The sequence below is a fragment of the Muntiacus reevesi genome, chromosome 4 (assembly GCF_963930625.1).
Source record: "Muntiacus reevesi chromosome 4, mMunRee1.1, whole genome shotgun sequence".
Classification (NCBI taxonomy): Eukaryota; Metazoa; Chordata; class Mammalia; order Artiodactyla; family Cervidae; genus Muntiacus; species Muntiacus reevesi.
In genome coordinates this window covers 1,118,352-1,143,723 of record NC_089252.1, presented here as the reverse complement: position 1 = coordinate 1,143,723, position 25,372 = coordinate 1,118,352, and the positions used below count along the sequence as shown (strand labels likewise).

At 52.9% G+C, this 25,372-nt stretch overlaps 1 protein-coding gene across 3 annotated transcripts in view; it reads left to right on the top strand.

Moving 5' to 3' along the window:
• The first annotated feature begins 364 nt into the window (after window positions 1-364).
• The window catches only part of KCNG2 (potassium voltage-gated channel modifier subfamily G member 2), a 52,639-nt gene continuing 27,631 nt past the window's right edge, over window positions 365-25,372 (top strand). Inside the window, exon 1 of one of the 3 annotated variants that reach the window (XM_065935107.1) lies at window positions 365-421. The gene's annotated coding sequence lies outside the window, so the exon portion shown is untranslated. Of the gene's footprint in view, window positions 422-450; window positions 644-755; window positions 1,085-25,372 lie in introns of those variants that run through there. The other 2 variants (XM_065935108.1, XM_065935109.1) reach the window with 2 other exon arrangements.

The following is a 25,372-nucleotide window of genomic DNA, read 5'->3' as shown; positions in this document are numbered from 1 at the left end:
TGCCCCTTTACACTAAGGGCCGCTTCGGCATGTGGTTACGGGGGACGCCGTCTGCGCCTCTGGAGCCGCCACTGTGCTTGAGGGTGGGCACATGTGCCTGTCGCGTCGGTGGGCGCGGTGCGCAGAGAGGGGTCCGCGCCTCCTATGCCCCAGAGAGTTCCTCTTGGGGAAACACGGCCCTGGGCTTCTGGCTCCCTGCCGGATAGGCCGGGGGTCCGCTCGCCCTGGGGACCCGCGGCCGGGCGCGAGGGGGCGCCACGCCACCGCAGCCGGCGGATCGCCAGGGCCCGGCCGGGCCGGGGGCGGCGCGCGGGGCGGTGCCGGACTCCGCGGGCAGCGGGCTCCAGAGACGCGGCGCCCCGCCCCGAGGAGGCCGCTGGCCGGGCGAGCGGAGCGGCAGCCAGCCGAGTCGGGCCCCGAGGTGAAGTTGCGTGCGCGGTGGGGCCGGGCATCCGCACCCGAGGGTCCTGGGGCCGGGTTAGGGACGAGGGCGCAGGGTCCACACGGAGGATCCGATGCAAGAGCGGGGGCGGGAGAGCTCGGGGCTTCTACACGGGGTTCCGGGGCAGAGACCGGGACGCAGAGGGTCTACAGCGGAGGGTCCCGAGGAGAGAGCAGATGGGAGGCTGACGCGGCGGGAGAGGTCGGTCTACACTGGAGTCTCTCGGGGCCGCAGCGGGGACAAGGGGTCTACACCGCAAGATCCCGATGAAGGAGAAGGGGCTGGAGGGGCGCGAGCGTCCACCTCCGAGCGTCCGGGCGGGAGCAGGGCAAGGGGGCCACTGTCCGGCGCGCGCGGTCTCCACTCGGCTGCGCAGACGGGTGGGGGCGAAGGAGAGTCCGGAAGGGACATGTACGCTCCCCTCCCCCCACCCGCGGCCCCCGGAGCCGAGGGCGGTGCCGGACTGGGTGCCGACCCCAGCCCCCTGCTCGGCTCCGAGTCCCCAGCCGGGCGGGCGTCCGGCCCCAGGCGCGCGCGGGCTCGGGCAGCTTCGTGCGCTTCCATGGAGGTCCGGGCGGCAGTGGCCGAAGTCTGGTTGCTGCTGCCGCCCCGTCTGTCCGCGTGGGATCTGCAAGAGCTCAGGTGAGAGGAAGGATGGGCGACAAAGCCAGCGGGATGACCAGGGATCCCCCAGGCGCCCGTGCTGGCTGGTTGTGGGCGCACTGGGTTCTGCGCAGAGGGCGCGGGATGCAGTCCTTGGCACATGGGTGCTCTTTCCTCGCCCCTTCCTGCCGCCCCTGCCCTGCAGAGGGGAACGTCGCCCCCGTATACACAGCGATGCGCGCAGATGTAGTCTTACACACACACACACACATACACACTCATGGTCTTGCCTTCTCCTGCCCGCCCGGAGCTGGAGCCAGAGCGGGGACGTATACCGGAATCCCAGAAAGGGAGCCCCTCTCAGGCAGCCTTGAATTCTCTAACTCGGAGCCCAAGTACCCCTGAGCCCCCCGGAGCCGAGTCTGGGAGGCTCCCACACTCACCCGCTGAGCCCCGGTTGACGCCGGGGCTGGGGGCGCAGAGAGGCCAGGGGTCCACATAGAGGATGGTGCCCAGGGGTCCTGGGCTTCAGCAGGGATGACCCGAGGCGTCTAGAAGAGCGAGCCCGGGTTCTCTATGCCTCGAATGCTCTCCCAAGCCTCCAGTCTTCCAGGACCCTGCAGTGTCCCGGGGCCTGAGGGTTTGCCTTCCTGAGGTTTCAGGTGACCCAGGGAGTCCCCTCCCAGCCCCCCTTGCTCCAGCAGATTCAGTTTCTGGTTTCTGACTCTCAGGACACGACTCTGATCATGGGCTCTGGCCCCTCCTGTCACCTTTGTCCCCTCGTCCGAGATTCTAGCCCCAAGCTGGGTTTGTGCTCGGGCAGACTCTCCTCGCCTTTGGCGTTCCCTGCGGGCCGCCCCTTCTCCTCCTTTCCCTGGGCTGCAAAGACCTGGTTTCCTCAGTCCTGCACTCAAAGCCAAGGTTTGGAGCCACTGGCTGTTGGAAGTGGGTTTTGACCCTGTTGGTGCTTGTGGCAGTGACCCCGCTGGGAGGTGGCCTCCGAGGGACAGCAGTGGCAGCTGGTTCACCCCTCTGCTCTGGGGCAGCTGCTAAGGGGGTCAGTTAAGAGAACCCCCAAGGTCTTCCTCTCCATCCCTGCTGAGAAATCCAGGGTGGACCCCACAAGCCCAGACGGGTTCAAGCAGAAGAGGGCGTGCTCCTTACCCCACCCCCACCTCTAGAACCGTGCAGTGTACGTGGCCTCCAAAGGCTCCCCTACACCTGTAGTCCCTAGGCAGTCAGCGGATAGACTTGCTCTGGTCTCTCTTACACTGGCCCCGGGGAGCGCTGTGGCCCACTGGAGGCTGGAGTCCACTTGCTCTGGATCCCTGTTGCTGACCAGCCACACACTCACCAAGGGTTATGCCGCCAATGGAGGATGGGTGCACTTGCACCTTCCCTGGGCACAGGCTTGGAGAACAACCCTTTCCAAGGCCAGCGCCCAGGTGTTCCGACCCTTTTAGACTTAAAATTTGTGTCCTTCCACTTTGCAGAAGTTTTTTTAATACCTTGAGATTTCCATAATTCGAGGAAAAAAAAAAAAACATTGGATGTTTTTGTAGACAGGGGAGAAAAGGAGGGAAGCAAGTTCTTGGCTGGCACCGAGGCCTGCACAGGCCAGATGCTTAGAAAATATGTGCGGGTTGATTCATTGTTTGAGTTTAATTAAGAGTTTCTACCCAGGGTATGGCTGGGAGCTGCATTATCATAATTACAGGTGTATGTGCCATGATTAATAGGTCGTGCAGAACACATGGGTTGGGAGGAAGTGGTAAAATGCTGGGGTTTGCCCTGGCAAAAGCAGGTCGGGTCTGTGTCCCTGGAGGGTTTTGCACCTGGGGTGCGGGCAGCCCCTCTTCTGCCCCCGGCTCTTCCATCCAGGCACCAGGAGCCGGGGGGCAGTTGGATTCTCAGCCTCTCTGCTGAGGGCCGGGGTGAAGGGGAGCAGGCGAGTCGGCTCAAGATGTGTGCACACGGTGGGGAGGGTCACATGAGCCAGGAGGGGCACTGGGGAGCCTGACGGATGGGCCGGTGGGCTCTGTGGGGGTCCGAGGAGAGCGGCCACGTATGTCTGCTCATTTGAGCACCGTGTCTTCATGGGCCATTCATGAGGAATAAGGACGCCTTAGGACAGAGCCACGGTGTCCCCACTGCCTGCAGGGTCCCTCAGGGTCAGGCTGAACAGGGTGTCCCCAGCTCAGGGCTGAGTGGAGGCACCCCATGCCCACAGCTCCACGGAGGGCCCTGGGACTTGCAGCCTCACTGTTGAGCTGGTCAGGGTGCAGGCTCTGGTCCCGCCCAGCCTGGCAGTGGGTGACCGGTGTGCCCTTCACAGCAGAAAGGGGTCCCGCGTGGGCATCGAAGAAATAGCTGTGTCTGTTTCACTGACCAGCAACTCTTCTGAGAGCTTCAGCCCTTCTCAGCCGAAGCAGAGAAGACAGAGGCTGGCTCCCTGCTCGGCGAGGCACCTGCGGGCGCCTGCGAGGTACAGCCAGTACTTGGTGCCTCGTGCCATTGACGCATGCAGGGAGGCGCGGGTGCGTGTGGCTGGGAGGGCAGGCATGGGCGTCCTGGGCCTCCTTGGCTCTGAGACGTGGGCAAATAGTTCAGCTGCTGCTGTTTTATATTTTCTGATTCCTCCTGTGTCAGACCAGAAGGCTGCTCTGAACCGTGCCAGCTCTCTGATTTTCAGAGGAGGAACCTGTGTCGTAAACCAGGGTCAGTAATGCATTCACTCAAAATGAAACTCCCAATATTTTGATTTGATTGTCTATTTAGAAAAAAGGAAAATTGAAATGTCATGTATAAATAGTACAGAAGACCTTTATGTTGCTTTTTAAATCCATGGAGCTATGACAGTAAGAGCAAACTGCACATGGAGGGGCAGATGGTCCCCTGGCCCCTGACACCCATGCTGCTCCTATGGGCGCTGGGCCAGGCTGGGCCACCGCTCTGTGCCCTGCCCGCTGGCCCTTGGCCTCTTGATGTAGCAGTCACACCCCTCGCTTCCCTCTGCACCTGCCCCCCCGGGCACACCTGCCCTGGCCCTGTCCTCCGCTCTGTTCAGCCTCCCTGGACAAGTCGGCTCAGGGAGGAGGCAGACAAGCGCTGGTAGCCAGAGCCCTGGGCTGCAGTTCCCGAAATTTAATGACCTTCCTGGCTATTTTTAACCTTGTCAGATATTTAAACAATGAAGTTTAAATCTTAGATTAGACTTGGGGAGTGCTGGGTACGTGAAAGCCGAGGCTGGGGTTCTGGGGCCCAGAGACTCTCAGGCTGCTCTGAGTGGTGCACTGCTTCTGACCAAATTCTAGCTTGAAGAGGCAAATTTATTTTTGTAAAGGATTAGCCTTTTTCTGGTGGACGAGGCTATGATCTCCGTATTCCTGACTCAGTTCTCACCGACCTGGCCACCTGACCCCAGCAGGACTCGGGGAGGGTGTGTGGATGGAGGGCCTGCCTGTGGGTGGCGTGGCTTCCAGGGGCCTCCACGCCCCAGCTGGGGGTCTCCACGTGCCCTCACCCCTCCCACACCAGCAGGCGCCTGCGTCTATCTGGGGTTCTGTCTGGGGGTTGGGGTGCTGCCCATCACTGGGACAGCGGAAACTGCTTTGTGGACTGTGTTGGCGTCTTTGTAGCAGGAGGACAGAAAGTACCAGCTTTGCACGTATTCCAGGTGCGGTTCTCTGTATTCTGGGTCACGACACTAAACAGGTTCAAAATCACAGAAAGCCCTGCCTGGACTGTGTGTCTGGAGGCCTGACCTCCTGGCTGAGCTCAGACAGGAGCGGCGGCTGGAGCCAGGCTCACAGCGGACCACCGGACAGTCTGCCGGGTGCAGAGGGTCTGGCCCGGCACGGGGGCTGCACCGGCTCAGACCCTGACGTTTGTTAAGTGCGCGCCTGCTGGCCTCCCCCACCCCAGAGCCCCCCAGCTCTGTTGGGGCTCAGGGCAGAGTCACCATGCGCCCGCAGGACAAGCAGATACATGTCATCTCCCTGAACAAGGTCAAACCTGGTTCTGGTGACAGCCAGGAAGAGGGTTCCCTTCCTTCTGGGGGGTTGAGGAGGCACGTAGATTAACATGGGGAAAAGTGCATGACAAGTTTTAAACCCAAATGTTTTATTTAACATCATAGCAATTAATGCAATGGAGTGAAATGCTTTGGTAAAATAAAATGCATTAAAAATTTATGCACTTTATGTAGATTAGCTACTTATTCTTCGAAAGGAACACCCTTCCTCCATAGCCTCTGATATTCGATTGTGAAGCTGTAAGGCCCCTTTCTGGAGCTGGTTCACAGTTACTTCAAGAAAATGACCATTTCTGACTGTGAACAAATTTCCTTGATTTTTTTTCCCCACCAAGAGTAAAAAAAGACATTTTTCCATGAGGAAATTTAGGAAATATGTATCATTGTCTTCTTTAATACATAACCAATTAGAAATAGAGGCTTCCCAGGTGACTCAGTGGTAAAGAATCTGCCTGCAATGCAGGAGACCCGTATTTGATCTCTGGGTGGGGAAGATTCCCTGGAGAAAGGAATGGCAATCCACTCCAGTATTCTTGCCTGGAGAATTCCATGGACAGAGGAGCCTGGTGGGTTACAGTCCATGGAGCCACAAAGAGTCGGACACAACTAAGCACAATTAGAAAAACTCCGCTATTTCAAAATGCTAAGGTGAGCTGGGCAGCACGCACAATGAACAAGGTGAATTTTTGTCTCCAGGAATTGTGATGTGTTGCCTTAACAAGAAACCTACATCTGGTGGGGGTGCTTGTCGAGTAAAAGGCTCCGAGGGGCTCCTCACTCCAGGAAACACCTGCCTAACTGCTGGTGGCCGAGATGCACCTGAGCCCAGGCCTGGTCCCGGGAGTGGAGGCGCCTGGTGTGTCCTCTGAACAGGGCTGCCTGCAGACAGGCCGTCAGAAGGCGAGGGGCCCACTGTGCCCAGTGGGTTGGCGTCCTTTCCTGGGAGGTTATTTCACCATCAAAGGGAACATGACCAAAAAGAAGCCCTCTCTGCCCCCAGAGGAACAGGTGGAAAGGTGAGGCCTCATGTTTCCAGGTACAACAAACACATACAGATCAATGGGATAGAGTTGGGGAGAGATGAACCTCCAAATCTGGGGGAGATTGATTTTCAACAGCAGAGCCAAGGCCATTCAGTGGGGAAAGAATTCAGTTCAGTTCAGTTGCTCAGTCGTGTCTGACTCTTTGTGACCCCCTGGACTGCAACCCCGCCCCCTAACTGGGCCCCACCCCCTAACCGATGTCCGACCCCATGGACTGCAGCACACCAGGCTTCCCTGTCTGTCTCCAACTCCCGGAGCTTGCTCAAACTCATGTCCATCGAGTCGGTGATGCCATCCAACCATCTCATCCTCTGTCGCCCCCTTCTCCTCCTGCCCTCAATCTTTCCCAGCATCAGGGTCTTTTCAAAAGAGTCAGTTCTTCACATCAGGTGGCCAAAGTATTGGAGTTTCAGCTTTAACATCAGTCCTTCCAATGAATATTCAGGACTGATTTCCTTTAGGATGGACTGGTTTGATCTCCCTGCAGTCCAAGGGACTCTCAAGAGTCTTCTCCAACACCACAGTTCAAAACCATCAATTCTTCGGTGGTCAGCATTCTTTATAGTCCAACTCTCACATCCATACATGACTACTGGAAAAACCATAGCTTTGACTAGACAGACTTTTGTTGGCAAAGTAATGTCTCTGCTTTTTAATGTGCTGTCTAGGTTAGTCATACTTTTTCTTCCAAGGAGCAGACATCTTTTAATTTCATGGCTGCAATCACCATCTGCAGTGATTTTGGAGCCCCCCAAGATAAACTCTGTCACTGTTTCCATTGTTTACCCATCTATTTGCCATGAAGTGATGGGACCAGATGCCATGATCTTAGGGGAAAGAATAGTCTTTTCAACAAATGGAACTGGATCACCTGGATGCAACTTGCAAAAGTGTCTCTGATACAAAAAAAAAAAAAAAAGAATCACTCATCATACCAAGAACAAGAAATATCAAAACCTGACTGAAAAAGACCGTCAGTAAATGCTGAGATGATAATTATCTGACCAATCTTTTAAAGCCAGCTTTGTAAAAATGCTTCACCAACCAATTATGGGTTTTCCTGAAACAAACAACAACAACAAAAAAAAGAGAACTTCAGCAAAGAAATTCAAGTTATAAAGAATACACAAATGAAGCTATGGAACTGAACAGTGCATTGATTGAATGGAAAAAACTTTGCATCCCTGCTGGTCCATCTCCCAGTGCAGGGGTCCTGGGTGTGACCCCTGGTCAGGTAGCTGAGATCCGACATGCCACGCGGTCAAAGAAAACCCAACCAACCGAGCAAAGCGTGTGCTGCCTGGGGTCAATAACAGAGGATAAAACCAGTGAGTCTGAGATTAATAAGAACTGCCCAGTCTCAACAATAGAGAGAAAAGAAAGACTGAAAAAACAAAAAAAGAAGAAAAGGAACAGATTCATAGGCACCTGTGTGAAAATAGCAGAAATGCCAACATTTGTACCGTCAGGTCTCAGAGGAGAGAAGAAAGAGGGTGGGGCTGAGAAGATTTGAATAAAGAATGCCTGAAAACCTCTCGAAACAGCAAAAAATACAAACCTACAGATTCAAGGAGCAGAGCTGAAAAACAACAGAAAAACTTGTAAATGCTTGGCAGTTAGATAACACACATAGAAAATTAATATGTCAAAGAAGAAGTCTCAAAGGAAATTTTAAAATATAGAGAACTGAAAGGAAAAGAAAAGACAAGTCAAAATACATGGAATGCAGCCAGAATAGTGCTGAGGAAAGTTCACGGCCCTGAAATGCTTACATGAGAAAAAAGGAAAGCTGTCTACATATGATATTATATCAGTAATATAACTTTTTAAATTGTATTAATTCTTTAAGAACTCCTTAAAAAAGAAATCTCCAGGTCCTGGGGATTTCACTAGAAAATTCTACCAAACATTACAAATCATTTTGAGGTTAATATTACCTGAAGACCACATTAGGAGAAAAATACAGATCCATATCATTCATGAACTTAGACAGAAAATCCTAAACAAAATATTAGCACATTGAATCTAGTGATGCATGAAGTTACTGGGCCAAGTGAGATCTAATCTGGGTATGCAAGTGTGGTTTAAAATTAAAAAATCAGTCAGTATAATTCACTGTATCAACAGACCAGATATAAAATCACAACTTATTGCAGAATTCGTATGGGAAGGCACAGGCTCTAACGTAGCTGAAACAGTCTCGAGAGGAGGGGCAAAGTGGATGAGGACTCTGCCCAGCATTAGTGCTGTCTGTGTGGCTGCAGTAACGAGACCCTGTGATGCGGGCAGAGGGCCGGAGATGGAGCTCAGAGCCCAGGGGTGCCCCCACAGGCACACCCGATTGCCTGTCAACAAAGGTACAAAACCAGGTCACTGGAGGAAGCGTAGCCTTTTCAACAAGTGGCTGTTCATCTGTAACCTCACACCTTATATACAAATTAACTCAAACACATTGTAAATAGCTATACTTTCAATGAAATAAATGTTCAAAAAATTAACTCAGAAATGGACCACAGACTTTAATGTAAAACTGTAAGACTTTTAGAAAAAAAAACAGAGAATCATCTGGGTTTAGGATCCCCTAGAGTAGGATATGGAGAAGGCAATGGCACCCCACTCCAGTACTCTTGCCTGGAAAATCCCATGGACAGAGGAGCCTAGTCCATGAGGTCGCTAAGAGTCGGACACGACTGAGTGACTTCACTTTCATTTTTCACTTTCATGCTTCACTTGCATGCATTGGAGAAGGAAATGGCAAACCACTCCAGTATTCTTGCCTGGAGAATCCCAGGGACGGGGGAGCCTGGTGGGCTGCCATCTATGGGGTCTCACGGAGTCAGACACGACTGAAGTGACTTAGCAGCAGAGTAGGATATGGAACCCACTCCAGTATTTTTGCCTGGAGAACCCCATGGACAGAGGAGCATGGTGGGCTGCAGTCCAAGAGGTCACAAAGAGTAGGACACAACTGAATGACTGAGCATACACGTGCAAAGAGTTCATAGACTTGATACCAAAAGCATGCTCCATAAAAGGTACACTTGATAGACTAAATCTCATCAGAATGAAAAACCACTTTTTCAGAAACCCTTTGCAGAGCATTAAAGGAAAAACTACAGAGTGGGACACAATATTTGCAAACCACACATCCAGTGAAGGACCCAAATCTGTACTATATAAAGAATTCCCGAAATTCAATTGCCAAAAGCAACAACATCAGCAACAGCAACAAAACCAAAAATATGCAATTAAAAATGAGCAAAATATATGAACAGATATTTCACCAAAGAGGATATACAGATGGTAAATAAACACATGAAAAGATGTTCAACATCATTAGCCATTAAAGAAATGCAAATCAAAAGCACAAACAGATATCACTGCACACTTATCAAAGTGACGAGAATGAAACGGAGGCACCGAGCGCTGCCGGGTGTGGAGCAGTGCTCTGTGCATCGCTGACAGGCGTGTACAACGGAACAGTCACCATGGAAATTAGCTTGGCAGTTTCTTACGAAACCAGCGATGCAACTGCAGTGTGACCCAACACTTGTACTCCTGGGCATTTATCCCAGAGAAATGATAATTTATGCTCACATAAAAACCTGTACATGACTGTTTATAGCAGTTCTGTTTGTAATAGTCAAAAACTGGACACAACCCAGATTCTTTCTATGGGTGAATGGTTAACTGTGGTCCATCCACGCCATGAAATACTACTTGCAATAAAATAGGAGTGAGCTTTTGGTACTGTTTGCACGTGTATGCTCAGTTGTTCAGTTGTGTCCTACTCTTTGTGACCTCTTGGACTGCAGCCCACCATGCTCCTCTGTCCATGGGGTTCTCCAGGCAAAAATACTGGAGTGGGTTCCATATCCTACTCTGCTGCTAAGTCACTTCAGTCGTGTCTGACTCTGTGAGACCCCATAGATGGCAGCCCACCAGGCTTCCCCGTCCCTGGGATTCTCCAGGCAAGAATACTGGAGTGGTTTGCCATTTCCTTCTGAATGAATCTCCAGGGCATTTGCTGAGTAAAAACACTTTTTACAATGAAAGTCTATTTTTGTATTAGTAATATACTGTAAAATATATTTACATTGGGGCTAGGGAAGGCTTCCCAGAGAAAGTGACTTTAAAATGCAAAAGGGTGTTCTAAGTGTCTAACTAATGTTAGAATAGTGTCCAGTGCTAGGAAAGTGCTGAGGGATGCTCTTACGGGCAGCTCCACTAGCACCTAAGGGTAGCCAAGGTCATATTTCCACTGGATTCCCAGTCCCAGCGAGAAAACCAGTATTTAGCAAAAACATGGGCATTTCCTTAAGGCCTTGGGGCCCAGCGACCCCACACAGCCAGCCAGACCTCTCTGTGTGAGACTTCTCAGACTTCTGTCGAATTTGCAGAGAGGGAGAAGAGAGAACTGAGGAGACTCAGGACCCCTGAACTCTAGGGCCGCCCGGGGACCTCCTTGTCCCCCTGCTGTGGATGTTCATCGTGCAGGTGTCCATCTGTCCCTCGCCCTCCCCACCCACCCCTGCTGCCCCAGCCAGAGTGTGAATTCAGCCAACCTGTTAGAATATGCACTTAAAGGGGTGGGAAGCCCCCAATCTGTGATGGTCGTCCGTGGTGGTTGCATTAAAGGTTCTTCTTCTGTTTGATTGAACTGTCAGATTTTCCACTTTTCCAGTGGCTTAGTTTTAGAATCGGAACATTATTTTTCATGAAGATGAACCTCCAAGACTCATTTATGCAAATTGATGTAGAGAAGAATGAGAAACATCAACACATATCCTCTTGTGACTCAGAGGGAAGTGTTGCGTCCATGTGGGAAGCCTCCTCCCACACCTTCACAGCAAACCGCCTCCTCTGCGTCGGCAGCTGGCCAGGGACACCTGGGCACTAGCAGGATGGACAGGGCACAGCGCTGGGAGCTGGACCTCAGCAGGATAACAGAGGACCCTTTGGGGCTAAGTTGATCCTCTAGTTGGGTCAAAGCAGGTTGACCACACGGATGAGAGGAGTGAGAGGGCTGAGTGCCGACCGTCGGGCGGAGCCAGGGCTCGGGGCGTGTCCTCTGGTGACCGAGGCTGCTGGCAACCATGTGCATTTACATCTTCCCATGAAAACCTCCTTAGGACCCTGGGACACTCAGGGGGTCACATGCCCCAGGTGGAGTCTGGCACCATGAGTGCCCCTGGGGGTGGCCGAGGGCACTCCCTGACCCCTGCCCTGCCTGCCCCCTCCTGCCGCCCACAGTGGGCTGCTTGCCCCTTCTCGCCCCCGGAAGACTTGGCCCTGCTTGGCTGCCGGTCCAGGCAGGAACGTGAATGGGTCCTCGTTCTCTCTCCTGCCCCAGGTTGCTTAGACTACCCTCTGAAGGCACCGACAGAACCCACAGGGTGGGACCCGCAGGAGAGGCCCTCGGGGGCACAGCGTCCCCGCCCTGGGCCTGGCCAGCCCTCCCTGCACCTCCTCACACCCTGGCCAGCTCTCCCACCCTCTGACAGCATGTGTGCATTCGTAAGTTAGGAAACTATTTGAACTGAAGAGAAGTGTTCCTGAAGTTAAGTGGCACAACTGTTTATTTTTGGAACTCTCACTGTTAACGTCAAGGTGTAGAAAAATTAAATGACACCAGTTCATCCCAACTCTATTGTCATAGCAGGCCTTCCCGGCCCACCGAGCTCCACACGAGCCCCGCGGACCTGGACTGGCCTGGATGCCTGGGCCCTGCCTCCAGCCCCGCAGCACACTTGTGTGTGTTGTCAGCGCATAAATGGCCACATCTGGCCTGCACTCAGGTGACAGCCGTGCTCCACGCGCTGCCCCACCAGTGCCTCTCTGTGACCCCATCTCTTCGGCCGTCTTGGCAGAGAAACGGGCAGGCGGGCAGTAGGCTGATGGGCGAATGTCACACAGCTCTTGGGGGCCGGCCTGGCCCTGGGCCACTGGCTTGGGGAAAAGCCCGTGAGCCCCTCCTGGCAGGATTTCTGGGCCGGGCAGCCAGTGCTGACCATGTGCGTGGCCCCAGGTACAGTCCCTGCAGAGCTGGATAAGCCCGGTTCAGTGAGTAGACGAGCAGCCTCCGATTTCTGTGATTCCTTTATTCTTTATCCTGAATAATGTCAAAAGAGTAGGGCGCGTGTGGTCTTGTCACTGCTTAGACGGCAAGGACTGTGGAGAAGTGGCTGATGTGTCCATCAGTGGCTGATCCAGCAGGCTAGAGCTTGGTCCTGGGCAGGGGCCTGAGCCTGGCTGCCCCCATGCACCCCTGAGCTGGCCTCTCTGGGACAGGACTGTGACCTGTGGAGGGGACGCAGTCGGGAGTGGAAGGAGGGGATCACAGGGGCATGCCGAGAAGGAGGCCCGGTGCCGGAGCTGAGCCCGTTGCAGGCCAATCCTTGCAGAATCGCCTGACGCTCATTCTGGGTCAGACCGCAGCGCATCCTGCCTCCTCTGGGAAGAACCCAGAGCCGCCAGCCGTGGCCTGGGGGAGTACCCCTGTGCCCCGGAGGCCGCACGCTTGTGACGCCCCAGGAGGGCAGGCGGGAGGGGTCCCTGGGGCTGTGCAGCTGTCAGTTTCTGAGAAGTCGCAGAGTCTCTGCTTCTGAGCTCACAGCACAAAACACAGCGGGTATTTCCAGCAAGCCTAGTGCATGTCTAGTCTAGTGCGAGCTTTGCACGGTCTGCTCTGAACCTTCTGAACGGCCTTCTGAGAGGGAGATTGTAGCAGAGAGGAAAGAACAGAAATGGGAGCCGCTGCGTGTGCTGGGAGGAAAGTGCACGAGGCAGAGGCCGAGTTCCTTAAGGGACCCAAGTTTCCTGTTTCGGACATAAAAACAGTGCTTTCTTCATGATCCCTGTAATCTGAAAACTGATCAGCAATAAGGCCTAAGCAGCTGCGTGGTTTTGGCGATGTTGTTTTCTTTAGTTGCAGTAAACTATGCATGACATGTGGCTTCCCTGGTGGCTCAGTGGTAAAGAGCATGCCTGCCAACGCAGGAGACCTAAGAGGTGCAGGTTCGATCCGTGGGTCGGGGAGATCCCCCAGAGGAGGGCAGAGCAACCCACTTCTGAATTCTTGCCTGGAGAACCCACAGACACAGGAGCCTGGCGGGCTACAGTCCATAGGGTCACAAAGAGTTGGACACGACTGAAGCGACTTGGCACGCACGCACACACACACAAATAACATAGGGCTTCCCTGGTGGCTCAGCGGTAAAGAATCCTCCTGCCAATGCAGAAGACCCGAATTTGATCCCTGGGGAAAGACATGGCAACCCACTCCAGTATTTTAGCATGGAGAATTCCATGGACAGAATCCAGCATGTTACAGTCCATGGGGTCACAAAAAGTCAGACACGACTTAGCAAGTAAATCAACAACAATACATAACATAGAAGTGACCATTTTAACCGTCTTTAAGTGTGCAGCTTAGTGGCATCAGATGCATTTGCCTTCCTACCCTCACCCCCATCCTCCGTCTCCAGAACTTTCTCATTTTCCTGTTGAAACTCTGTCCTGATGAAGCCCTCGCTCCCCTCCCCAACCCCACCCAGCCTGCTTCCTGTCTGTGAACTTGACTCCTCCAGGGACTTCACACGGCATGTGCCCTTTTGTGGCTGGCTTCTGTCACTCAGTGCAATGTTCTCGAGGTTGACCCATGCTGCAGCGTGTGTTGGAACTTCTTCCCTTTTCATGACACATGATAACATTCCCCATGTCTGTCACACATGCTGCTGACCCGCCCACTCTTCGGGGACACTTGTGCTGCTCCCACTTTCACTGTTGTGAGCGTGGATGCTTTCAGTTCTGGGTGGACACATAGAGTGGAATTACTGGACCACATGGTGATTCTGTTTTTAATTTTTTGCTGGACCACCATACTGTTCTCCATAGTGACTATATGATTCTATATTCCCACCTCCAAGAGAACAGAGGACGAGATGGTTGGATGGCATCACTGACTTATGGACGTGAGCTTGAGCAAACTCAGGGAGACGGTGAAGGACAGGGAAGCCTGGCGGGCTGCAGTCCATGGGGTTGTAAAGAGTCAGGCATAACTTAGTGACTGAACAACAACAATAAAATCCCAAGTGTTCAAATTTCTCTACATCTTCACCAATCCTCTTTTTCTGTTTGTTTGTTTTTCCTTATAATAGCCACCCTAATGGATGTGAAGTGGTATCTTATTGTGGTTTTGATTTTCATTTCTCTAATGACCAGTGTTATTAGAGCATCTTTTCATGTGCTTATATATTTTTTTGGAGAAATATCTGTTCAAGCCCTTTGTCCATTTTTAAAATTATTCTGTTGCTGTTGTTTTTGAGTTGCAGGACTTCTCCATGTGTTCTAGATACCAATCCTTGATCAGATATATGACTTGAAAATATTTTCTTCTTACATTCTGATCTTTCCACTCTGTGGATAGTGTTCTTTCATAAACAAAATTATTTAATGTTGATAAAATCCAGTTAATCTACTTTTCCTTATTTTATTTCTGCTTTTGTAGCTCAGCTGGTAAAGAATCTGCCTGCAGTGCAGGAGACCCCAGTTTGATTCCTGGGTCAGGAACATCCCCTGGAGAAGGGATAGGCTGCCCACTCCAGTATTCTTGGGCTTCTCTAGCGGCTCAGATGGTAAAGAATCTGACTGTAATATGGGAGGCCTGGGTTCAATCCCTGGATTGGGAAAGTCCCCTGGAGGTTACCACCCTGTGTGGTAACCCACTCCAGTATTCTTGCCTGGAGAATCCCCATGGATAGAGAATCCTGGTGGGCTACAGTCCGTGGGGTTGCAGAGAGTCGGACACGACTGAGGGACTCAGCACACACTTGGTGTCATATCCAAGAAATCACCACCAAACCCAGTGTCATGAAACTCTGGTCCTATTTTTTATTCTAAGAGTTTTGTGGCTTTAGCTCTTATGTTTAAGTCTTTAATCTGTTTTGAGTTAATTTCTTTATATAGTGTAAGATATAGAATCTAAGCTTGTATCCTGTATCCTATGTAAGGGTATAAGGATCCCTCTTCCTTTTTTGCATACAGATATGCAGTTTTCCCAACACTATCTGTTGAAAAGATGGTTTTCCACCTTGAATGGTCTTGGCACCATTTACCTGTGTATTCAAGGGTTTATTTCCTGGCTCTCAGTTCCATTCCATTGGTCATAAATCCATCTTTATGCCAGTGACACACTTTTGTTTGCTACAGTTTTGTAAGGTTTTCTTATTTCATTTTATTTTTTTGGCTGTGCCATGTGGCTTGTGAAATCTCAGGTCCCCGACCAGGGATTGAACTGGGCCACAGCCGTGAGAGCACCGACTCCGAACCAGTAACCACGAGACCCCCACGGGACTCCCGTGGTGAGTGATGAAATCAGGAAGTGAGACCCCTTGTCTGTGGAATCGTCTTTCGTTAGCCCAGCTGTGGAGCAGGGACGACACTAGCGGCCCTTTCAGGCTCTGCCCCACCGACCCCCCGAGCCCCCCATCCAGGGCCTGCTGCCAAACCTCCCCACTGCTTCTGCCTGGAGATCCTCCCGGCTTGATGGATGGAGCCCCCTCCACCTCTGGTCCAGCCCTGCACCAGTGAGCCTGTCCAGCGCAGTGAGCATGGCAGGACCATGGCTGGGACACACCCTGCCTCCGAGGGACCGACCCCCGGGGGAGAAGTGTAGCCGACACGGGTGCTTCCCAGGAAGGGTCTCCTGTCAGAGTCACACCCGGTCCCTGCAGGAGCCGCACAGCTGTGCCCCTTTAAAGGGGGCCTCGGGGACGCACATGGCAGGGGGCCCTGAGACTCTGCAGGAGCAGGATGTGTTTTTACTTATTTTGACCCATGGATAAAAGGAGAAGGGGAGAAGGCTTCCCACTGACCAACAGGAAGCAGCATTGCTTCTAAAAGTGCTGTTTTCTGAAGTCACAGCTCCCCCCCATCACTTAGGGGCTGCAAAGGCGTCTCCTCAGAGGTCCTAATTATGGAGACTATGGAGCTGCTGTCAGAGCAACTGCGCGTCGCCCTTCTGGAGACCTGCGGTGCTGGACCAGCCCAGACCTGCAGGGGCCCCAGTGCCCCAGACAGAACCTCATCCTGGTGCCAGGGTGACCTGCCCCCGGGTGGCAGAGCTGGGTGTCCGGCAGCCCGAGGTCTGACCAGGCTGCCAGGATCCCGGTGACTCTCGGTGCAGCCCCTCAGAGCCCAGGGTCTAGCCCGTTGCCTGGCCGGGCTAGCAGCTCAGTGAACACGTGGTTGAATGAGAAATTGTTGGGTTTTTGCTTGTTGCTTAGTTGCTCAGTCATGTCCTCTTTGCTACCCCATGAACCATAACCTGCCAGGCTCCTCTGTCCATGGGATTTTCTAGGCAAGAATACTGGAGTGGGTTGCCATTTCCTCCACCAGGGGATCTTCCCAACCCAGGGATCGAACCTGTGTCTCCTGCACTGGCAGGCAGATGCTTTACCACTGAGTCACCAGGGAAGCCCAATGAAAAACTGAGGCATCTGCAAATCAAGAAATGAGAGAAGAAAAATAAGAAGGGCCCAGAGGTCACAGCGCTGGCAGAGGAGAGGCATGGCTGGACCCCCTTGACTCCGAGGCCGGTGAGGGGGTTTGGCCACATGAGGAGAAGGCTGAATGCCCACAGGACAGCGGGCATCAGAGAAGCCTGTGGAGGGATGCTGGGCAGGACTGTGGTTTGATTGCGTTTCCCGAGACACCAGTGCTATGGGGCATCTTTTCAGGCGCTTGTTGGCTGTTTGCCTTCTTTGGAGAAAGGTCTATTCAAGTCCTTATCCCATTTTTAAGCTGAGTTGTTTCTCTTTTTGTTTAGCTGTAGGAGTTCTTTGGATCTTCTTGATACGAAACTCTGATCAGGTATATGATTTGCAAATATTTCTTCCTGTTCTGTGGATTGTCTTTTCTATCTGTTGATAGTCTTTCAATGCACAGAAGTCTAATTTTAATCAAGTCCAATTGATTTATTTTTAAATTTTGTTGTGTATGTTTTTTGTGTCATACTGGTGGTTCAAATGGTAAAGAATTTACTTGCAATGCAGGAGATACGGGTTCGATCCCTGAGTCAGGAAGATCCCCTGGAGAAGGGAATGGCAACCCACTCCAGTATTCTTACCTGGAGAATTGCATGGACAGAGGAGCCTGGCAGGTTACAGTCCATAAAGTTGCAGAGTCAGACATGACTGAGCGATGAACACACACAGAGAGAGAAGTGGGCTGAGCATGCCAGCAGGTTTTGCCTTTAACAAAATCCTAGCGCTAATATTTGCGGAGAAGGGTGTGAAGGCGTCACTGAAACTCATCAAATTCAGACCCAAGGTGCTTTTCGTTCCAGTACCTCAGGGTTGAAATGGAAAAAGTTAGATATAAAGAAACTTCTTATTTGAACTATTTTAAACTTACAGAAAAGCTGAAAAATTAGCATAGACTTTTCCTGTATCTGTACCCAGTTTCCTCTCATGTTAACATTTTAACAAAAAGCTCTGTGAAATGAACCCTGTCCTGCACGGGGACTGGGCTGCAACCAATCCAGCGGCGACCCACCCCCACCCCAACGCCTAGTCCCTTAGACCCACGTCTGGGTCGTCTGGGTCGTGTTTCTCCTCTGTCTCTGAGGCAGCACGTCTCTCTAGGCTTGCTTTGCCTCTCGAGTTGCTGACACTTCAGAAGGATGTTTTCAGCCTGTGAGAATTTGCCGACTTGACAGACTCCGCTCATGTTTCAGTCAGTCTGTCTGTCTGTCGCCCCACAGCCATCAGAGCTGCTTCCCACGGCTTCTCAGGCTGGTTTGTCCTCTTGCGGCCCCTCCTGCTTTACCTCCAACCTGGATCTGGCCATTGGCGGAGCTCGGGCAGGTCTCCTCCTCGTCCCTGGAGCAGGTGGCCGGGGTCCCCCCTTGGCCCCACGTCCCTGTGGCGACAGCCAGCGGGGACCCGCAGCACCACAGGGATCACATGGAAGCGGCTTATGTACGTCACATTCTGCAGCAGACAGTGTGGGAATGATTCATCACTTGCTTAATAAAATTGATTTAAGAAAGAAATTACCAATTAAGAACCGTCCTGACTGTAAAGTAAAAATTCAGTGATCTGGAAACTGTCCGCTTCCTGCTCAGGGAGCTAAGGGAGTCCAGGGCCGTGAGAAGGCCACTGCTCTCCCCGGGTCACGGGGATCTCCCGGTCTCCGGTCTTCACGGGGAGGCGGGGGGGGGGGGGGGGGGCCCTCAGGCCTCCTTCTGGCGGCCAGCCCGGAGACCCGTACTGCAGGCCCCGGAGCACAGAGGGTCTGCAGGCGGGTCCCGGCCAGCCCTGTGCCCTCAGGCTGCAGCCTCTCATCTCAGGAGGGGAGATACAGGTCCACACAACACCCCCCCCCCCAAGCCCACCAGAGACAGCAATGGGCAGGAGAGGTAGTGGCCGTGACTCTGAGAACCTCAAACCTGCCCCTTTCCATTTGCTGCAGTTTCCGTTGCTCCGTCCTGTATAAATGTCTGCTCCACGGTCAGCGTGCAGGGCCAGGCTGGACCAGGACCTCAGCCTCTTAGCTCAGGAAGCCCCACGGGGTCCCCTGCAGAGGGGCAGGGGACGAGTTCTGGACGGCTCTGTAATTTCTCCATCTGTCTTAGGCATCAAAGAGCTTCTATTATGTGGGCTTAGGAACTGACTGGGGAGACAAGCCGACTGGGGGCCCTGACACATTGAGGGTCTGTCCCCGTCCCCAAGAGACGCTCTGGGGGGATTTGCAAGATGCTGCAGAGGGACACACTCCAGTGGAAGCCCCCCCGGTGACGCCTCCTCCAACTGTCGGCTGTGAGCCGCCCCCAGTGCCCGGGGCGGCTGCCCCCCATGCCCTGACAGCTCCGAAGCATCTCGCAGAGCCTGGGCTTTGTGGCAGCCTTGCTTCTCTGGCCGCAGGAGCAGAAGCACCGCATGAACAGAGATTTCAGAGAAAACTGATGCAGCAGACGTTTGCATACAGATGTGCTAATTATAGTCCTCAACCTGTACATTGAAACAGACTTAGCAGCTACGATCGTCCTGGAACATAACTGCTTTTTCCAACCTGAGGGCACTCAGGCTCCGGGAGACGTCCTCAAATCCAAGAGGAGGTTCATGCTCCAAGTCTATGGACCCGAACTTGAACCCGGCAGAGGGTGAGGGGGCCCAAGCAGCCTCGGAGACGATTGTTCTTGGAGGGGCCGCGGGGCTCACATGGGGTCAGCAAGGCCCCGAGCTGGGTGGGCAGTAGCCTGAGCCCCAGTAACCCCCGGGCTCTGGGGCAGCTCAGAGGCGTCCAGGAGGGGATCAGGCCTTTGGGGGAACAGGTAGGGGGGCAGAGGAGCCCCAGGTGGGCCAGAGAGGGGAGGGTTGTAGAGGGAAATGCTATTGGTCCCCTGAGAGCCCCGTGAGGTGGCAGGGGTGGGGGGGTGGAGCACTGTGGAGACCCTCGTCCAGGAGGGTGCCCTGTGAGGGGGGCGCAGGCACCGTGGAGACCCTCGTCCAGGAGGGAGGGCGAGGAGCAAGCTGTGCTGGGGGCTGCCTGGGGCTGGAGGGTACGGCTGCCTGTGAGTTGCTCATTTGCTGATTACGAAGAACCCTTGCAGCTTGGGCTGGGGGCTGGAGGACGGAATACTCTGGGAGGTGGGGTGAGGACATGGGACACAGATTGGCCTCCAGCAAGAAAGAACTCTCCCCTGAAGCAGGGGAGATATGGTTCAGGGCCTCACATTTGAGCCGAAAGGTGACAGTTGTACATTTATCATGCAACACCACAGCTGTCTGTCTAGTTCACTGATGGAGACAGAGGAGCTGAGGCAAGGAGCAGTTTCTGAGAAGGTACTATGTTTCCACTCAAAACCCTGCCCTTGAGTGTCCAACACTGTGTAGACTGGAGTGAGAACAGTGTTTGAGGAAAATACAACGACCATCACGATGCAACCAAGTGGGTGCTTGGAATAAATATAAACGTGCCCTGAAATACAGGTTCTTCCCAGGAGTCCTGTGACCATAGCCCATGTCAGAGAGTCCTCAGGACCCCAGACCCACCGTGTATGTGTCTGTGAGGGAATGAGCCACGTGTCCTGGACTCTCCAAGAAGCCCGTGGCCGACCAGGGTCTAGACGCAGTGCCTGCAGGAGGGGGACCTGTCATCTCAGGGGCCAGCAGAGCCCAAGCAGAAGCGGGGGAACCCCCCGGGGATGAGCCTGACGCGGGGAAAGCAGCGGGGCTGAGGGGTCCTGTGTGCGGCCCCACCCCCCACGGGGAAAATGGAGTTGTGGTATTAAGCCATGGCCCAGGGAATCTCAACATGAGGGGGCTGAGAAAACAGCGATTTCCTCAGAGGTTCATGCCCAACGAGAGGCGGAGAGAGCTTTGGAGAAAGAACTGGCAGGACGAACTGGCCAGCCCCGCTAGAGTGTGAGGCCCTGCTGGGGAGGAGGGCAGGAGAGACTGCGACAGACGGAGTGTGGGGAGAGAGAGAGAGACGGCCGCGAGGAGCTCTGGGGCGGGAGGGGACTGCTGGCAAGACGGTAAGCTTGGCCCTGCAGAGCCTGTGGCGCTGCCCTCCCGTCCTGTCCCCTGGGCACCAGGGTCCAGCCAGCCTCATCCTCCTCGGGATGGTCACCCCAGGAGCACGAGGGTCATCGAGGAAACATCGGGGAGGCCTTATTCTTAAAGGCTGTGCCCCAGGGTCCAGACTGAAGGGTCAGCTGGTGACCGAGAGTACGAACCTCCTGAGTGGAACCATGTCCACCTGACCCCGGGTTTCCTGCCTGCCCCCAGGTGTTCCCCCTCTGTGGCCAGGTGTCCCCCCGCCCCCAGGTGACCCTCCCACCTGGCGCGGGTGGCCCCCTGCACTCCCGGGTGTCACCCTTGCCCCCGCGTGTCCCCCCATGCCCCCAGGTGACGCACCCACCTATGGGTGACCCCCCCACCCCCGGGCGTCCCCCCCTGCCCCCGGGTGACCCCCACCTGTTCCCGGGTAACCCCACCTGCCCCTGCGTGTCCCCCCATGCCCCCACGTGTCCCCCTCACCCCCGGGTGTTCCCTTTGCCCCTGGATGATCCCACCTGTTTCTGGGTGACCCCACCTGCCCCCATGGGTCCCCCCACAACCCCATGTGTCTCCCCCCACCCCGGGTGTCCCCCCCTGCTCCCATGTGCCCCCCTGCCCCCAAGTATCCCCCCACCCTGGGTATCCCCGCCTGCCCCTGGGTGTCCCCCCACCCTGGGTGTCCCCCCCATCCCCAACTGTGCCCCCACCCCCAGCTCTGCCCCCCTGCCCAGGTCTCTTTTCTCTTCAGCTCTTGCTGCTTTTTTCCTCCTCGATCCTCCCGCTCTCTCTGGCTTTTTTCCAAGAGACCAGGCCTACCATCTTCTCCACTCTTACCTGCTATTTATGAACCTTGAGTCTGGAGGAGGCCTTGGGATCATCTCATCCACTACCTTGATTCACCAGCTGGACCCTGAGATCTGGAGAGGTTTCAGCAGCTTTCAAGGAGCTGGCTGGGGCAGCAACACTGAGGATCCCGGCTTCGGCTCCATCTGAGGCTTTCCCACCTACAGGCGAGAACCCAGCCTGCACAGCACTGGCACACATCATGCGTCGTTTTCACAGAAACAGAGTCTTGGCCTCATCCCCTCAGCAGCACACATACCGACCTGCCCAGATCTGGGACGTCCCCCTCACCTGCCCACCTGCTGCCATCCATCACCTGCTGTTGGCGGGCAAGGCAGAGGGCTCCCTCCCCTTACAGCGGCCGGGATGGGCTGTTCTGTGTTTCTCAGCCTTGCAGTGAATGGAGGCTCCCTCACTGCTGGGCCTAAGTCTCTCCTGTGCAGCTAGATGTGATGTTACGGTCGCTAGGAATTTCCGTTGTTACTCTAGTTGTTTTTCTTTTGACGCCCACGGGTGTGAGTGATGTTTGCAAAGTGAGAAATTAGTAACTAGAAGTTTATAGAACAAAAACCCAAATCTGGGACTGGTTGTTTAAAAGAAACAAACTTTCAGAGAATTCCCTACAGACGGACCATTTCCAAGGAGATGAAAGCATGCTGTGTACATGAACGAACGACGCGTGTCAAGTCGTGTGGCCCAGGCGGTCATGACCAGTGTGCTGGTTCTGAGTGACCTTGTGACCAGGAAAAGCACAAAGGCAGATCGGAGTCCTTGGCCTGGGCTCCAGTGCCTGAGGCTGGGCCAGGTTCTGTCCTAGAGGCCAGGAAGGGAAGGTGGGATAACCCTCAGCCCAGTCAGGATGTGAGCGTCCTGCACAGAAACGCAAGGAGCAGGACCAAGGAGCCAGCGTGGGCAGCGGGGGGTGCCTTGTGTGGCCGAGGAAGCTAAGGGGGCAGCTGGGCTTGGCTGCCTAGTGGGCTTTTATCTTGACCACCTTTGTGTACGACACCCACGTCTGGGGCTTTTATCTTAAAAAACCTTCGTATACGACACCCACGTCTGGGAGGGCAGTTGGCTTCACTCTACAGATTAAATGTTAATCTCATTCAAAAACACCTTACTGGAAACACCCAGAAAAATATTTGACAAATATCTGGTGCACCCCATGACCCACTCAAGTTGACACATAAAATTAACTGTCACACAACATAGTCATTATTAATAGCTCCATAAATAAAAATGGACGTTGTACATTATTTTGCATCTTACTTCATAAGGAGGAAAGGAACATCACCAAAATTGTGTTTTGTTGGGTTGGGTTGTGGGGGTGCTGTTTCTTTCTCGCTCTTTTCAAGTAAAAAATTTCAAACATACATTAAAGTCGAAAGAGTAGTACAGTGAAAACCTAGCCATCTGTGTAGAAGTATATATATAATACATATGAGATGTATGTGTATATATGTGTGTGTGTTCATATATATATGAGATGAATGAACCATGTGGAAGTAGTTTACAGAAGCCAAGACAGTTATCCCTGAGTAGTTGAGCGTGCATCTCCTAAAAATAAGGCCATTCTCTTCCATAACCAATTCAATTATAACACCTAAGAAAATTAACAATAATGAGTATTTCAGATTTTCCCAGTTGTCCCCAAGCTGTGTTTTATAGGCTTTCTGGTAGACTCTAACCAAGGTCTATGCATTTTGTGTGGTTATATCTCGCGGCCTCTCACTCCACATCCTGTGACATCCCTCCCACCTGTTCCTTTCCTTGTCCTTGACTCTGAAGACCTCAGGCCTCCCGTCTTCTCTGGATGCAGGGACCTGGTTCTGGGCGTCTGACTGGATCTCGTCTTGCCCAGGGCAGAGCCAGATGCTGCGGAGACTGACCACTGCCTTCCATTGCTACCCGGGTGCCAGATGTGACCACAGGGTCATGGAGTGGACAGGGTCCGCACCCTCTCTCCAGACCGTACGAATGTCTTGTTCCCCATGGTGGCGCGTGTTCTTTCTCTCCTCCCTCTGTCACTGTGTAGCGTGTATGCACCATAGACGTGGGGCTTGACTTAGGTTTCCTGTGCAGTCACTATGTACTCAGACTTTCCAAGTCCGCCCGGAGGAGCCCGTCTGTGATGACCACTGATGCATGTGCTCTCACACAGGAGTCTGCTTCCTATCGTCTGCTCACCTGGGGCCTCTCCTGCTTCCCGTCAGAAGTGAGCTGCTCTGGGAAGAAGCGGTCCTGGGGGCTGAGGTGCGATCACGTAGCAAGAGAGCGTGTCTGGCCGCAGGAACCTACAAGCTGTGCTGGTGTGCTCAGATCCACACTCTGAGCAGATCGGGCGTTTCTTTTCTCTTTATTCAGTAGCACTATCAGAGCTTCACAGACGCTTAGAGGTAGATTCACTGCCATCTAGGCTGTTGATTTCAAACTCCCGACGGGCAGAGGTTGAACAGAGGGCTCCAGGTACCCACACCGGGTGTGCATCGCCTCTCAACTGTGAGTACAGTACGTCCCCAGGCTGCTGGACTCCCAGCCAGATGTGCCTACAATGAGTGGAATGTATGAAAATTCTGAGTCATCCTGGAGAGACTAGAAGCACTTTTTTTTTTTAAGAAGCACTTTCAGTAGCTGCTATTCTAAGAATAATTTTAGAAACAGCATTTGTTTAGAAATCAGAGTCAGTGGACACCCAAAACATCTGACTGTTTACATGTTTATACTTATACACAGTTTACAAAAAAGGTGGAAGATACTGAGTATCAAGAACATGAAGACGAATTAGATACTCAATATGCAAATGGGGTAAAATTTCTAGAGGAAAAAAAATACATTGGTTTTATTTTGTTGTAGCTTGTTTCCAGAGCAGGTGGAATTTCTCTAAAATGACTCTATTATAAATTACAAGATTAACAAACATTTTGTGGCTTGCTTTCAAAATCTTTGGGGATGCCCACCTCCAAGAATGGGGTTGACAGGCATTTCCTGTGAGGGTCACACCTTGTACAAAAATTATGTCAAAGTGCATCACAGACTTAAGTATAAAGTGTAAACATTAATTTTGGGAAAACAACACTGGAATATCTTTGGGATGTTGGATCAAGCACATTATTCTTGATACCAAAAGCACAGTCAGGAAAAAAATGTAAATTAGACTTTATCAAAAAGTAAAAACTTTTGCTCCACTGGGTATTTAACCACATGATGGGGGGATGTTTGTGGAAATGTTTGTAGCAGCTTTGCTCTGAACAGCCAAATCCTGGAAATGAGCCAACCATCCTTCACCTTGAGAGGGTTATACAACTGTGAGCACTGCACCAGCCATGATCTGGTGAATCTTCAGAGTTATGCTGAGCGAAAAGACCCAGTCCTCACAGGTTACCTGACAGTGTGGGTCCTCTTATACATCCTGCTTGGGATGACAGGAGCTCAGGGACAGAGCACAGACCGCTGGGGCCAGGTTAGGCAGGGGTGGGGCTGGGAGGGATGGAGATGCTGGGGGCGCGGTGTGATGGACGCTCCTTGTCCGGACTGTGTCTGAGGCGTCACCCTGGAGGTTTGCGAGATGCTACCACTGCACGAGTTGGGTAAAAGGATCTCTACAATCTCAAAATTGAAAGTTTAATTTTAAAAAACCTTTGGGGCAATTATATGCAATTCTGCTATATGCATCATGCTTTACCATCATCCAGCGTGCTTTGTGGATAAGAGTTATTAGCTATCAAATTTCTATGTGCCTTACAGATTTGGAGACTATATGAAGTTATCATAAATCATAACTGAAAATAATCATCAATCTTTCTGTCAACAGCATGACTGAAAATAGATCTAATTAACATGT